General features: G+C 35.4%; 1 non-coding gene across 1 annotated transcript; it reads right to left on the bottom strand.

The window, feature by feature from the left end:
- Window positions 1-1,433: 1,433 nt before the first annotated feature.
- Window positions 1,434-1,542, bottom strand: LOC145110456 (small nucleolar RNA R71). The gene has a single exon (XR_013709834.1). It is a non-coding gene; the product is annotated as a small nucleolar RNA R71 (small nucleolar RNA).
- Window positions 1,543-16,497: the final 14,955 nt, after the last annotated feature.

Raw genomic sequence — 16,497 nt, 5'->3', positions numbered from 1 at the left:
AGATTATGACCATAATTGTGTTTGCATGATAAATCTTACATAACATATTCATAAACATAATTGGTTCTGTGTTTAATTGTGTGTGACCATACATAGTTTTACATGAATTAATTAACTATTGGTAAATTTAGACCTAAATTACTAATATAATAACAACCAACTTAATAATCCATAATTATTAGCTAGCCATAAGGACGAAGTGGATTCGAACTAGATAAGAGTGTGTTTTTAATTATTGTTTGAATTTGAGTTAAGTTAGTCTGATCTTGCAAAAATCAGATAAAAACCCTTTTAGCTTGTTAATAATTAGATTAGTTTAGTAGTAAATAGATTAATTAATAACACCGTTCCCTGTGATCGACACCCGACTTACCCAAGCTATACAGTAATCTGACTAGGTACACTGCCTATAAGTGCATAGTTAGTCTAAGTTTGTTAGGTTATAAATATTAAAATTAGTGGGTACTTCCGTGCACACCAAGTTTTTGGCGCCGTTGCCGGGGAACGGCTTAGTTTATTAGTTTGTTTGCTTTAATTTAATCGATCCTTTTTTTTGTAGGATCAAACCTGCAAGAAGTTACTTTTCTGTTATAATTTTTTCTCTGCATTACAGGACTCACGACGTGAATCTTAAAGATTCACGACGTGAGAACTCTGATTTTTAGTTTCTTTAGTTTTTAGTTTATTTTTCTATTTTAGTTCAGTTTTATGTTTTTATTTTGTTTAGTTTGCAGGAGTTCATGACCAGAGGCTCTAACACACCTTTGGTGCCACCACTTGAAGATCCGGAGTCAGCCCTTTACAAAAATAAGAACAAGAACGCGAAGGAAGATCAAACGCCAAAGAAGACACCCTTGCAAGAACTAAAATCAGCCTTTTCAAGGAAGTCGGGGAAGAAGACTAAGACAGTGGAATCGAGTTCAGCCTCAAAGGATAAGGGCAAAGTTGAAGAACTTGGTCCAATTCCTATTCCACACGAATCAGAATACGAATCCGACGCAGAATTTGGACTTTATACGAGTGAACCCGAGGACGAGCCGGAGAACGATATGGCAAATATAGATGAGATGGCCATGGGGGACTACAAGAAGCGCATTCGAGATGATGTGGGGTCGGGTTTAGTACATCCTACGATTCCTGCCAATGCCACGTTCGAGTTGAAGGGACATATCCTTCCTGCACTTAAGGATATCCCATTTTACGGGAAGGATCACGAGGATGCTTTCAAACACTTAGACGAGGTGAACGATATTGCAGATTATTTTAATACTCCCAATATCCCAAGGGAGACAGCTTTGCTAAGGATGCTACCAGTCACTTTCAAGGGAGCAGCAAAAGACTGGTTAAAGGCACTCCCACCTGGTACAATCACCACATGGGCCCAATTGCGTGAGAGATTTCTAGATCAGTTTTGCCCACCCTCCAAAATCTCTAAACTCAAGAAGGCGATTATGCCAACTTTGAGCAAAACCCGGGGGAGTCATTATACGAGGCATGGGAACGCTACAAGGGGTTGTTAAGGAATTTTCCTCAACATGACCTAAATCTTCAGCAAGAAATGTCAATATTTTATGATGGGGTGAATGTCATGACTAGACAACTCCTTGATTCACAAGGACCACTAACAAAGAAGAACCAAATTCAGGCCAAGGAGCTGGTTGAAGAATTTTCAAAGCACTCTCGTGAGTATCACAACCCAGGACGCGATGGAATGAAAGGCAGTGGAGGTGCACAAACTAAAGAGATGGCTGATGTGATGGCAATGCTTAGCACTATGGATAGGAGATTGACTCAATTGGACCAATCAATTCATGCAATTCGACTTGGTTGCGAGAGATGTAGTGGCCCACACTTGACAAAGGATTGCAATATGGATGAATATGGAAACAAGAAAGCTCAAGTATGCTACTCAAGTGGGGACAAGTATGATGAAGATTGGAGAAAACCAAAGAAAGAGTGGCTGCCTTACGAAGAATACAATAAGCAAAAAGAAGAGAAATTTAGGCAAACTGGCCGAGGCTTCTACCAAAGAGAGCAACCACCAGTTGAGAAGAAATCAGAATTAGAGACCATGTTGATGAAATTCATGGAAGCTTCAACAAAAAGACACGATGCTACTGACACTGCAATGGAAGAACAAAGAACTATATTGAAGAAGCATCACGAAATGATGACAGATCTGTTGGGTTTTAGTATACTACAACATCCTATGGTGCACATACAACCCTAAATACCTTGGATCTATGTTTTCTCTATTATACATGCAAATATGAAGTTTCCAAGATATTACCCTATACTAGCATACAAATATCATATACTTGGATAATAAAATAGATAGAATACATACCTTTTTTGATGTAACTTGTCTTCATGAAGCTTGAGTGCCTAGTGCCCCAAGTGTGACACCTCAAATGGTTCACACAACACCATGAACACTTGGAATAACCTTGAGAATAAGGATACTTTGGTTCTCTCTAGTGAAATCGGCCTTGCCCTTTTGTGTACACACACTAGTGCCCATTTCACCAACCAAGGACATCTTTATATAGTGTGGAGATTAGGGTTAAACCCTAATACCCATGACCTTTCATTTCATATGATCCATGGGTTAAACACTCCATGGACTATCCATGAAAGCTTAGCCCAACCTAAATGAACTTGGCCCATCACACACATATATCTTAGAGTCCATATTTAATTAGTTCCTTTTGATCACTTAATTAATTATAAATTAATTCTTGATCAATACTAATTAAATAATATGATTATATATTAATATATTAGAACTTATAATATATTAATATAAATCACTAGTATCCTTTTTCCTCATCTTGTCTATCTAAGTGTCCCGATGCCATGCAACCCAAATGGACCATGCCGGGTCGGGTCAAGTCTTACCAATTATAGTTATGGACTTAGACATTAATCCAACAGTCTCCCACTTGGATAAGTCTAAAACTATTATTGAGTATGACTTCAAAAACCAACTGGCAATCGTAGCTCATAAAAGCTTCTGTCGAACTCTGACCTTGCCGATGAACTCTGACCTTTGTCAATGACTTGTCCATTAGATAAGGGATCATATATTCCTCCATTCTAGATATCATATGGACTGAGACATGGATTATCAATCATTCTCTCTGTCCATTTGTTGTTTCCCGATTTCCGATTTATGATGACTGACTGATTGAACAAATCAAATCAGTCCTGGCTTGGCCAAGCACTCACATTTGTCATCGCTAAATCATCGAGGGGTCCACAAATATCGCTTTTATCCCGAAGGTAAAAGGAATGGATAAACTTCGACTCATATGGCTTGTTCTACTACTTGTTGAATCATACACAAATGCACGTTTTATAACATCGAGTTACCAATGCGTTTTCGTGCAATCAATGTATAACCAACTCATAGTAACAACTCATATCTCTAGGTTTTAAGAATATAAGATATTATTGTATCATGATCACTCCTGATAAAATCCATGAAGTGATTCAAATGAGCGCGGGTTGAATCCAATACTCAGAACTTATGAGCACTCATGAGTGTTGTAGCACCGCTTTGTCCAACATCTTAGACCTCTACAAGCCAACCCATGGTAGTCTTGATTCATATCTACTTCCATCATATGACCGACTGTGGATAGTTTGAATAACTTAGTCATTCAAGAAAATGACCTAGTTTATTCTGGAAGTCAAAACATGCAAAATGAAACACAAGAATAAATGAATCAAATATGGTATCAAACCCTATGAATATAAATAGACCACTTTTATTTGTCACCATACTGATTACTCATTATTTCATTGTTTCGGTTTTATCAACTTTATACCTGAATTAAAAACACTAGTTGTCCCATGCTCAAAGCATGTTCACTATGTTTTTCTAAACAATAGCTTTGCCATACACGAAGTATGCACTCTATGTTTGTCTATGATCCTTACTTTGTGAAATAAACCAATTGAACATAATTTCAATGATTCTAATTTCACACTCCCAAATCCTTATCGAAAAATGTGAGAATTTCAAATTCCTATCATTTATCGAAATCTGTTTAGATTTTAAACTTATATGCACTGACCCTCCTGTAATGAATATGTACAAAGTCACAAAGACTTGTCAACAATCATTATAAGGTATTCCAATGGAGATCAACTCCATGGAAACTAAGTCTCATATTCAAAGTACATTGCTTTAGACATGCTTCTTGCATTAAGTTTTCTAATCTTACACAGATAACTTCCACCTATGGAGACAACTCCATATTCTCATTTTGACTATCACTTCTGAACAAGAGATGCCACTTTTCAGAATATGTCAATATGGTCCTTCCAAAATTAGCACTATACTTCCAACTATCCCTGAGCAACCAATCTTTGGTAAACCTCAGATTGTCCTCGACAATTGCTTAATCATTTTAGTCATATCCAATTCTAGAACTTTTCCCTTCTTAATGCCTCTGGGCATTTGGAAAAATTTAGAAATGACAAATATTATAGCACATGCAATCGATCCTGTACCCAAAGCAAATGGTACACGATTCATGATGTCTCACATAAAGACATGATTCTAGACCAGTCTTTTGCTACAATATTTTTATTTGCCATGTTTTCAAAATTTGACTATGAAGAGGGATGTCGTAATCATAATCGAATTTTGAGAACGCAATATATAGAATTTCCTTAAGTTGAACCAATCCAACATGAAATTCATATATATATTCTTGACTAAAGATGATTAAGGTCTCAATCTAAGCCTTTAGAACTGAAATGAAGTATATCCTCTCCCTTAATTATAGCAAAACAAGTTTTTCAATCCCTGCAGCCTCACGAATTGAAACTTTTGTTTTCTATAATTAACATTGCTAACTTGAAACACTAACAATAATTATCATGCTCCCACTAACATGATGATTATTAGCATAACACTTATGCTCCCACTAGCTTTGACATGTACTCAGAAATCAGTTGGACTTCTAGAAATCAATACTTTATTGACTTTCTTACCAAAGCTTAGATTTCTGATACGAGATGCTTTGATAAAACTTTATCAAAATCATATACCTTTCCTTAGATAGCATGCATGTGTTTCTAAACAATTTCAGAACTATGAAAAGGGATGACGTAATCATAGTCTCAATTGTTTAGACCTTTTGCCATCTGCTCCAAATCTACTTGGTGGAAGTGTTTCCTCACCATCATTTTCATGAATCGGAGAGAAACCTTATGACCCTTAGATTTTATGGTGTATGTGTTCTTATCCATGTGAATCGTCAAAACCATAGTCACAAGACAAGGATAATGACAAATCCAAACTCATATGGACTGACCTTATGCAATCTTAACTTCTTGCCACCTGGCAGTACAGGGCCTGTCATTGCTTCCAAGTTGTTATGCAACCAATTGAGAACTTTCAGAACTCCTATGCAAAGCCAACTTTAACTGGAATGGGCACAGAATATGTCAACACGATAGGTTATAAACCTCAAGTCGTGTGCTAGTGAAGAACCTCAGGTTTTATTCTTGATTAGTTCTTGAAATTCTTTTTAGGATCTTTAAGACTCCCACTGTCCTCTTGACATATAAGACTATCTTGCCAAATATTCAAGAGATAGTGCAGATTCTTTATCAAGACAAACACTTCACACAATTGGCCTTAGTTGGTCTTTGTTTTATCCAAAACATCACAACTTACCAATTTCAAATGTACAAGAGTAGGACACTTTTACTCTTACATTTGACAAGTGTTTTAAACCTTTCTTTAAGATATGTCACTCAAGTTACAATCTTGGAGTATGACTCTAAGAATTGTTTTGGAACGAAGTATGACTCATCTTCCTGATCTAACCATTTCAACAATTCATGACTCCTCTTCTTAGTCATAAGAATGCACTAAGATGACCTTTAGAGGACTAATTGTGATATGATTTCTAAATCATTAAGATGATCACAAACATGATACTAAAGTACTCTCCCATCTTTTCAGATTTGAGAAACTTTTATCTTTCTGCCTAATTTGATTCTTCCTATTCGTTCTGCCATACAGTGAGACTTTTCCAATGTTTCAGAATTATACTTAAACTTGTAAGTATAACCATATTTACTAAACTTTAGTAAATCAAATAGTCTTAACGAGCTTTGTGGTGGACATGACCAGTGCACAAGAATGTGTACTCGATCCCTTTAGTCCTTCACTTGACTCACACATCCATGTGAACAAGTAATTAGTCTTGATTTTCCAATGCTTGAAAGTTCTCATTCATCATACTATTCAACTTGCATGATTCCAAGTTTCGGTCCAATTGAAACTTGGGCGATGAGGAACTTTCCTGATTTGGTAAATTTAGACACTACCACAAATGAAAGAATCAAATCCATTTTCCAATATTGCTGTCAGTGGAATCATATAAGCAACAATTTTCCACAAATGCCATTGTAAGGATACTTCAAATAAATAAAGTTAAACAATTTTCTTTTATTTTAAAACTTTGCGGAAAAACTTATCCTTACAATCCACATGGAAAATTGTTGTTATCTATTCCTTAGCAATATATCATAACTTCTTAAGCAACTGCTCAAAATTCTGATGCGATCGAAATCCACCTTCGCGATCAGAATCAGCATATACTTCCTTTAAGATTTCTCTCTATTCTTTGATTCTTAAAACATCAACATGTGACCCAGTCACATCATGTAATGAGGATCTCATAATAGAACTTAACAGAGTTAGATAATGGGCTCTACCTGATGTAGAGTCAAACTTATTGACTTTAACATCCTTAGGTAAATTTGGCAGCTTTGCAATCAACGCCCCTTCCTTGGCAAAATAAACATATGGACCCTTTGGTAATGGGACTATCTCAGACTTAGCCTTTCTCTTTACCATTTGGTCAACCGGGTTGACTATGGCCAATCCCTTTCCATTGGGAAGAGAATGCTTTTTCTGGATTTCCAGTGTCACCATTGTCATTGTCTATAAAGTTTTTGGGAATTTGATCTTCTAATCAAATTTGCTTTACTATCGTTCCAAATCATTGCTGATTCAGCAGCACCAAGCAAATAGATATCATCATTAAGGTTCATGTCATAGTCTGTTTCATAGTAGTCCCAAAGGAACTCACTATGTGACTTAGAAAGTGATTGAACATCCAACTTTCTCAAGACTTTGACACCCAACTCTCTCGGCTTGTAAATATGTGACTTCATCTCTAAGATGTGATCACACATAGACCTTGCTTGCCATTAGGGCTTGAGTGACCTTGAACTTGTGGGTTAGGGAGAATAATTGGAGGAGGTGGAGGAAGTAAAGTTCCAAGAGATTTGGGAAGATCATAGATGTCTGAACTAGACATCTTTTGGGAGATATTCAAGATAGTTGATCTAAAGTCCTTAATATAACACCCAATATGAAATATTAAGGCTAGGATCCAACAACCTATTTATAACTGGAAGAGGGATGCCGTAATCCGAGTTATAAAATAGTTGAAGGTAGGTAAATGATGATTTACCAATTTCCACCATGACAAACGAAATAATTTAATTAGGTTTTTGCTTGGATTTGAAACTCCTAGATCTTTTGAGATTCATTGAACTTTTCAATGGCATGTTTCAATCTCGAGTGTGCCCTTCAGGTTTTATGACTGGGATGCCGAGGATCACAAAACAAGGTGTGAAGTAACCATGCAAATATACTTGGTACCCTTAATATTTACCCCTCAATGGATGTGCCGGTTAACCACACGAGCTCCACCGATACAATGATAAATATTAAGTTACCCTTTGCCTACTTTGTTAAATCCAGGCTAGTGTGCCGGTTAACCACACACGCTCCACTAGCGGTTTAAACAAAGTGCAAAGTGTAATTTCATGGATTAGCACCTTATTCACATTTTCCTAAGTAACTAAGATTGGGTATTAATAAAAGGTTTAGTTACTTAGTATTTATCATTAATACTTTTAATGAAGGGAGAATTATAGTCCTTGTCCTACCTGTTCGGCTAACGACCCTCCACCAGTCAAGGAAGCGATGGGTGAGAGTGGACACCCATTAAGCTGCCATTTTATAGGCAACAACCTTATACCCCCCTTATAGACCGGCTTCGTGAATGAGGCCTAGTAATGGTAAGACTGACTTGCTCTTATACACATATATATATATTACTAACTTATAATATTATAAAGTATAAGGGTTGAATTTTAACTTTTAAAATTCTAAGGGCTTAACTTGGAATTAAAGTATTCATTAGAGAAAACTTTTCAAATTCCAAAACTTGAGGGCAAGTTTTGAAACTATTCAAAACTCTTGGATTTTCATAACTTATGAGTTTTAAGTAAAGCTTTAAAACTTTTAATGAAGAGACTCTTGGACATCCATAACTTGAGGACAAGTTATGGAGCCATAAAAACTATTTATAAGAAAAGACTCTTCATTTTTTTTGTAACCTAAGGCATATTTATGAGTTTTTAAGATTCATAAATGTGACTTTTCATATAACTTGAGGACAAGTTACAAAAAAAAACACATTTTATGAACAACTTTTAGATTAATTAGGATTGAAAATAACTAAAACACAAATTTTTTTTTCATTAATCTAAACTAACTCATAAATCAAGGAAACATAGAACTTTTGGTAATCCATAACTTATGGAGTTAAATGCTTGTTTTATGATGAAACTTTTCATATTCCATAACTTAAGAATAAGTTATGGAATTCTTTAAAACATTAGCACCAAATTTTGTAACTCCATAAAAACTTTGAATCAATTTTTTTTAAAACCTTTTCATATCCATAACTTATGGAGGCGTCAAAACACATAAGATCACAACTTTAAAAAAAACTTTTTGAGCTCCAAAATTTTATGATAAAATTTGTAACTCCTTAAAACATTTAGATCAAACTTTTAAAACTAATAAAATAATCATATCATTTTATCTTTTACTAAATTTGACCTAATTCAACTCATATAGCAAATGATTTAAATTTTACAAATAACTAGTTTTTCACAAAACAAGTAATTATCTTAAAATTTGACAAACTTCATGTTTTTTTTCCTTTTTTTTCAACTTTGAAAATCAAACATTTGCATGAATATAACAGAAAACAACCCATGGCTTTGATACCAGTGTTGGGTTTTAGTATACTACAACATCCTATGGCGCACATACAACCCTAAATACCTTGGATCTATGTTTTCTCTATTATACATGCAAATATGAAGTTTCCAAGATATTACCCTATACTAGCATACAAATATCATATACTTGGGTAATAAAATAGATAGAATACATACCTTTTTTGATGTAACTTGTCTTCATGAAGCTTGAGTGCCTAGTGCCCCAAGTGTGACACCTCAAATGGTTCACACAACACCATGAACACTTGGAATAACCTTGAGAATAAGGATACTTTGGTTCTCTCTAGTGAAATCGGCCTTGCCCTTTTGTGTACACACACTAGTGCCCATTTCACCAACCAAGGACATCTTTATATAGTGTGGAGATTAGGGTTAAACCCTAATACCCATGACCTTTCATTTCATATGATCCATGGGTTAAACACTCCATGGACTATCCATGAAAGCTTAGCCCAACCTAAATGAACTTGGCCCATCACATACATATATCTTAGAGTCCATATTTAATTAGTTCCTTTTGATCACTTAATTAATTATAAATTAATTCTTGATCAATACTAATTAAATAATATGATTATATATTAATATATTAGAACTTATAATATATTAATATAAATCACTAGTATCCTTTTTCCTCATCTTGTCTATCCAATTGTCCCGATGCCATGCAACCCAAATAGACCATGTCGGGTCGGGTCAAGTCTTACCAATTATAGTTATGGACTTAGACATTAATCCAACAAGATCAGCAAGTATTAATAAAGAATCAGCAAGCCTCCATCAATAACCTTGAAGTATAACTTGGTCAACTTACCACTTTGGTTAATGAGAAGATGTTCCCGAAAAATCCTGAAAACAAAATCCAATCTCACGTAATGGCCATAGATATTGAGGAAGAGGCGATTTCTGAGTTCCTAGAAGCCTTAGAAGTGGAGCCACAACAGCCCGATCCAAATCCAAAGAAGCCGAAGCTCGAAATTGAAGAATCTGCTGGAATACCCAATTCACGTCGTGAGCCCGCCATGCTCACGTCGTGGGCTCGGTCTGAACAGAAGAAATCCGTATCTGTTCCAGCTTATAAACCGCCTTTACCATTCCCGTCTAGAGATAATCTCAGTCCACTGGAGAGATAACATCTGGAGTTTATCAAGCAATTGAAGGGTATTCCTATCAATACTCCTTTTATTGATTCACTTGCAAAAGTTCCAGAATATGCTAAGTTCCTACAAGACTTGTTAGACACTCGTCAGCAATTAAAGGAGAATTCTAAGGTAATTCTAAGTGAGCAAAGCTCAAAAGCTGTGTTGGGAGAAATACCTAAGAAGATGGGGGATCCTGGACGACTCACTCTCCCATGTGAGTTTGGGAATAATATGAAGGTTTATGCTTTAGCCGATTCTGGGGCTAGCATAAATTTGATGCCTTATTTGTTTTATCAAAAATTAAATATTCAGAAGTTGAAGGCTACAAAGATGACTATTCACATGGCGAACCGTTCAGTGACACAACCCCGGGGCATTGTGGAAGATATTCTCGTGAAAATTGGGAAATTCGTTTTTCCAATAGACTTTCTGGTTTTAGATATGAAAGAAGATCCCAATGTTCCAATTATTCTTGGTCGCCCGTTACTTAACACTGCTGGAGCTCTGGTTGATATACGCGAATCCAAGCTCACCTTGAGAGTTAGGGATGAGAAGGAAATTTTTGGAATAGAAGATGGTTTCCAAGGGAATCATGTGTTGGATTAATGTCTAAGTCCATAACTATAATTGGTAAGACTTGACCCGACCCGACATGGTCCATTTGGGTTGCATGGCATCATGCATTTGGATAGACTAAAAATGAGAGAAATAACACTTAAGGTTTATTAATATATTATAAGTTCTAATATATTAATAAGGTTATTTAATTAGTATTGATCAAGAATTAATTTGGAATTAATTAAGTGATCAAAAGGAGACTAATTAAATATATGGGTTGATTGTGTAAATCATTCATTCTTTTATATGTGGGCTTGTGATCCAAGATTCCTTATGTTGGACTAAGTCCATGGGGTGACCCATGGATACTCCATGGAGGTTAAAATCCATGGAGCATAAGGAATGGGTAAAGTTATGAGTTACATGGTGTAACCCTAATAGCCACCATATAAAAGAATCCCATGGCTCAAGAAATCAGTGACTATGTGTGTGAGGAAAAAGGGCTAGCCGATTTTATGAAGTGTTCCAATTTCTCTCAAGTCATTCCATGTGCATTTGATGTTGTGTGAACCATTTGAGGTGTCACACTTGAGGCACTAGGCACTCAAGCTTCATGAAGACATTCTACATCAAAGAGGTATGTAATTCTAACTTGAGATATTCATTTGAATCAGTGTTATTATGCTAGTTAGGATGAATACCTTGGAAAGTTCATATTTGCATGTATAATAGAGAAAACATAGATCCAATCTATTTAGGGTTGCATGTACACTTAGGAGTGTTAGAATGCTCAAAACCCAACAGTGGTATCAGAGCCTAGGCTTGTTTTCAATTATACTTGATGCAAATTGCTGAAAAATGCTGAAAAAGTCAAATTTCGGGCATTCTGGGCACTGGACTCGCCGAGTCCACTGATGAACTCGCCGAGTCCATGAAGAAAATCATCCAACTCGTCGAGTAGGTTCATACACTCGACGAGTAGGAGCCCCTGTCAGCATATCTTCGAGTTTTTTTTGGCTAGAAAGGGACTAGGAACATTACCATAAGCTGTTTTTGAACCTATAAACCTGTTTTTGATGTGGTAATGTTCATTCTAATCCAATTTCAAAGATAATTGTCAATAGATTCATGTTTTGTATTAGTTTAATGGTTAGTCTAATTACATGAAAAAGTTTGATTAAATTATCTTGTTCTTATGAGTTGCTTAGATTAATAGAAAAATTATTAGAAATTGTTGTTTTCAATCCATTTTAATCTAAGAGATGATTCTAAAATGTGTTTGTGTAACTTGTCCTCAAGTTACATGAAAAGTCACATTAAAGTTTCATAAAACTCATAAAAGTTGGCAAAGGTTACAAAATGAAGAGCCTTGTCTTCATTGAATGGTTTTATGACTCCATAACTTGTCCTCAAGTTATGGAGGTTCAAGAGTCACTTCATTAAGTAATAAAATGTGTAACCTTAATTAGTTCCATAAGTTACAAAAATAAAGAAAAGTTACATTCTTTCATTAGTTTAAAGTCTTCCATAACTTGTCCTCAAGTTATGGAACTTGAAGAGTTTTTTTAATTAAAACTACTTTAAACACATAAATTATGGAATTAATTAGTTTTGAATAGTTTCAAAACTTGCCCTCAAGTTTTGGAATTTGAAAAGTTTTCTCTTATGAATACTTTAATTCCAAGTTAAGCCCTTAGAATTTTAAAAGTTAAAATTCAACCCTTATACTTTATAATATTATAAGTTAATAATATATATATATATATATATATATATATATATATATATATGTATAAGAGAAAGTCAGTCTTACCGTTAGTAGGCCTCATTCACGAAGCCGGTCTATAAGGGGGGTATAAGGTTACTACCTATAAAATGGCAGTTTAATGGGTGTCCACTCTCACCCACCGCTTCGTTGACTGGTGGAGGGTCGTTAGCTGAACGGGTAGGACAAGGACAATAATTCTCCCTTCATTAAAAGTATTAATGATAAATACTAAGTAACTAAACATTTATAAATTCCCAATCTTAGTTACTTAGGAAAATGTGAATTTGGTGCTAACCCGTGAAATTACACTTTGCACTTTGTTTAAGTCGGTTAGTGGAGCGTGTGTGGTTAACCGGCACACTAACTCGTATTTAACAAGGTAGGCAAAGGGTAACTTAATGTTTATCATAGTATCGATGGAGCGTGTGTGGTTAACCGGCACATCGATTGAGGGGTAAACACTTAAGGGTACCAAGTATATTTGCATGGTTATTCACACCTTGTTTTGTGATCCTCGGCATCCCAGTCACAAAACGTGAAGGGCACACTCGAGATTGAAACATGCCATTGAACAGTTCAATGAATCTCAAAAGAATCTAGGAGTTTCAAAACCAATTAAAACCTAATAATACATTTCGTTTATCTTGGTGGAAATTGGTGAATCGTCATTCACCTACCTTCAAATATTTTATAGCTTGGATTACGGCATCCCTCTTCCAAGTTATAAAAGTATTGTGTTGGGTCCTAGCCTTAATATTTCATATTGGGTGTTATATTAAGGACTTTAAATCAACTATCTTGAATATCTCCCAAAAGATGATCTTCCCAAATCTCTTGAAACAAGTTTTCCTAAAATGAAGATGATGTTCCATGGAAATCATACTTCTTTCACCTCCTCCAATTATTCTCCCTAACCCACAAGTTCTTGAAACGTTTAAGGTCACTCAAGCCCTATTGGCAAGCAAAGGTCTATGCGTGATCACATCTTGGAGATGTAGTCACATATTGACAAGCCGGGAGAGTTGGGTGTCAAAGTCTAGAGGAAGCTGATGATCAATCACTTTCTAAGTAACATAGTGAGTTCCTTTGGGACTCCTATGAAACAGACTATGACAAGACCCTTAATGATCTTATCTATTTGCTAAGATCAACTTCCTAAAACTTTATGGACATTGACAATGATGACATTGGATATCCAGTAAAGCTCTCTCTTCCCATTGGAAAGGGATCGGCCATAGTCAACTCGGTTGACCAAATGGTAAAGAGAAAGGCTAAGTCTGAGATAGTCCCATTATCAAGGGTCCATTACCAAAGAAAGGGGCATTGGTTGCGAAGCTGCCAAATTTACCTAAGGATGTTAAAGTCAATAAGTTTGACTCTACTTTAGGTAAAAGTCCACTATCTAACTCTGCTAAGTTTCTATTATGAGATTCTTGATACATGATGTGACTGGGTCACATGGTGATGTTTTAAGAATCAAAGAAAAAGTGAAGAAACTTAAAGAAAGAATATGCTGAATCTGATCGCGTAGATGGATTTCTATCACATAGTTTGAAGATCGGATTCTTGAGCTACTTCTTAGGAGTTATGATATTTTGCTTAGGAATAGATAACAACAAGTTTTCATATGGATTGTAAGGATGAGTTTTTCCGCAAAGTTTTAAAATAAAAGGTAAATCTTTTGATTTTATTTATTTTAAAATATCCTTACAATGGCATTTGTGAAAACCTGTGTTGCTTATAAGATTCCATTAAGAGCAAGAGTGGAAATATGAATTTGATTCTTTCATTTATGGTAGTGTCTAAATTTACCAAATAAGGAAAGATTCTCATCACCCAAGTTTCAATTGGACCGAAACTTGGAATCATGCAATTTGTAGAGCATGATGAATGAGAACCTTCAAGCATTGGAAAAATTAAGACTAACTACTTGTTCACATGGATGTGTGAGTCAAGTAACGGACTAAGGGATCAAGTACACATTCTTGTGCACTGATTAAGTCCACCACAAAATATCGATAAGACTATTCGTCATGATTTACTAAAGTTTAGTAAATATGGTTATACTTACAGGCTTAAGTATAATTCTGAAGCATTGGAAAAAATTTCAGTGTATGGCGGAACGAATGAGAAGAATCAAATTAGGCAGAAGGATAAAAGTTTCTCAAATCTGAAAAGATGGGAGAGTACTTTAGTATCATGTTATATAATCATCTTAATGATTAAGAGACCTTATCACAATTCATCCTCTAAGTGCATTCTGGTGGCTAAGAAGAGGAGTTATGAATTGTTGAAGTGGTTAAATCAAGAAGATGAGTCATATTTCATTCCAAAACAATTCTTAGAGTCATACTCCAAGATTGTAACTTGAGTGACATGTCTTAAAGAAGGTTTAAAAACACTTGTCAAATGTAAGAGTAAAAGGTTTCTACTCTTGTACATTTGAAATTGGTAAGTTGTGATATTTTGGATAAAACAAAGACCAACTAAGGCCAATTGTGTGAAGTGTTTGTCTTGATTAGAATCCACACTATCTCTTGAATATTTGACAAGAGAGTCTTATATGTGCAGAGGACAGTGGGAGTCTTAAAAGGTCTTGAAAGTCTCAAGAACTAATCAAGAGTAAAACCTAAAGTTCTTAACTAGCACACGACATGAGGTTTATAACCTATCGCGTTGACTATTTATGTGTCCATTCCAATTATAGTTGGCTTTGCATATGAGTTCTTAGAGTTCTCAATTGGTTTCACAGCAACTTGGAAGTAATGGCAGACCCTTGAGCTGCCACATGGCAAGAAATTAAGATTGACTTCAGTCCATATGAGTTTGAATTTGTCATTATCCTTGTCTTGTGACTATGGTTTTGACAATTCACATGGATAAGAACACATACAACATTAAATATAAGTGTCATAAGGTTTCTCTCCGATTCATGAAAATGATGGTGAGGAAACACTTTCACTAAGTAGATTTTAGCTAGATAGCAATTGTGATATTTGCATTCTCAAAGTCGTTAGTGGAGCATGTGTGGTTAACCGACACACTAACATGGACTTGTGAGAAGTGGAAAAGGTCTAAACAATTGAGACTATGATTACGACATCCCTTTTCATAGTTCTTAAAATTGTTTAGACACACAAGTGTGCTATCTAAGGCAAGGTGTATGATTTTGATAAAGTTTTATCAAAGCAATCTAGTATCCGAAATCTGAACTTTGGTAAGAAAGTCAATAAAGTATTGTTTTTCTAGAAGTTCAGCTGATTTCTGAGTACATGTCAAAGCTAGTGGGAGCATAAGTGTGTTGGATTAATGTCTAAGTCCATAACTATAATTGGTAAGACTTGACCCGACCCGGCATGGTCCATTTGGGTTGCATGGCATCATGCATTTGGATAGACTATAATGAGAGAAATAACACTTTAGGTTGGTTAATATATTATAAGTTCTAATATATTAATAAGGTTATTTAATTAGTATTGATCAAGAATTAATTTGGAATTAATTAAGTGATCAAAAGGAGACTAATTAAATATATGGGTTGATTGTGTAAATCATTCATTCTTATATATGTGGGCTTGTGATCCAAGATTCCTTATGTTGGACTAAGTCTATGGGGTGACCCATGGATACTCCATGGAGGTTAAAATCCATGGAGCATAAGGAATGGGTAAAGTTATGAGTTACATGGTGTAACCCTAATAGCCACCATATAAAAGAATCCCATGGCTCAAGAAATCGTGCACTAATGTGTGAGTGTGAGGGCTAGACGATTTCAAGGAGTGTTCAAGTTTCACTCAAGTTATTCCAAGTGTATTTGGTGTTGTGTGAACCATTTGAGGTGTCACACTTAGGGCACTAGGCACTCAAGCTTCATGAAGACATTCTACATCAAAGAGG

The sequence above is a fragment of the Lactuca virosa genome, chromosome 4, assembly GCF_052849685.1.
Source record: "Lactuca virosa cultivar CGN04683 chromosome 4, Lactuca_virosa_CGN04683_v6, whole genome shotgun sequence".
In the NCBI taxonomy this organism is placed as follows: domain Eukaryota; kingdom Viridiplantae; phylum Streptophyta; class Magnoliopsida; order Asterales; family Asteraceae; genus Lactuca; species Lactuca virosa.
This window is presented reverse-complemented; position numbering and strand designations above follow the sequence as displayed.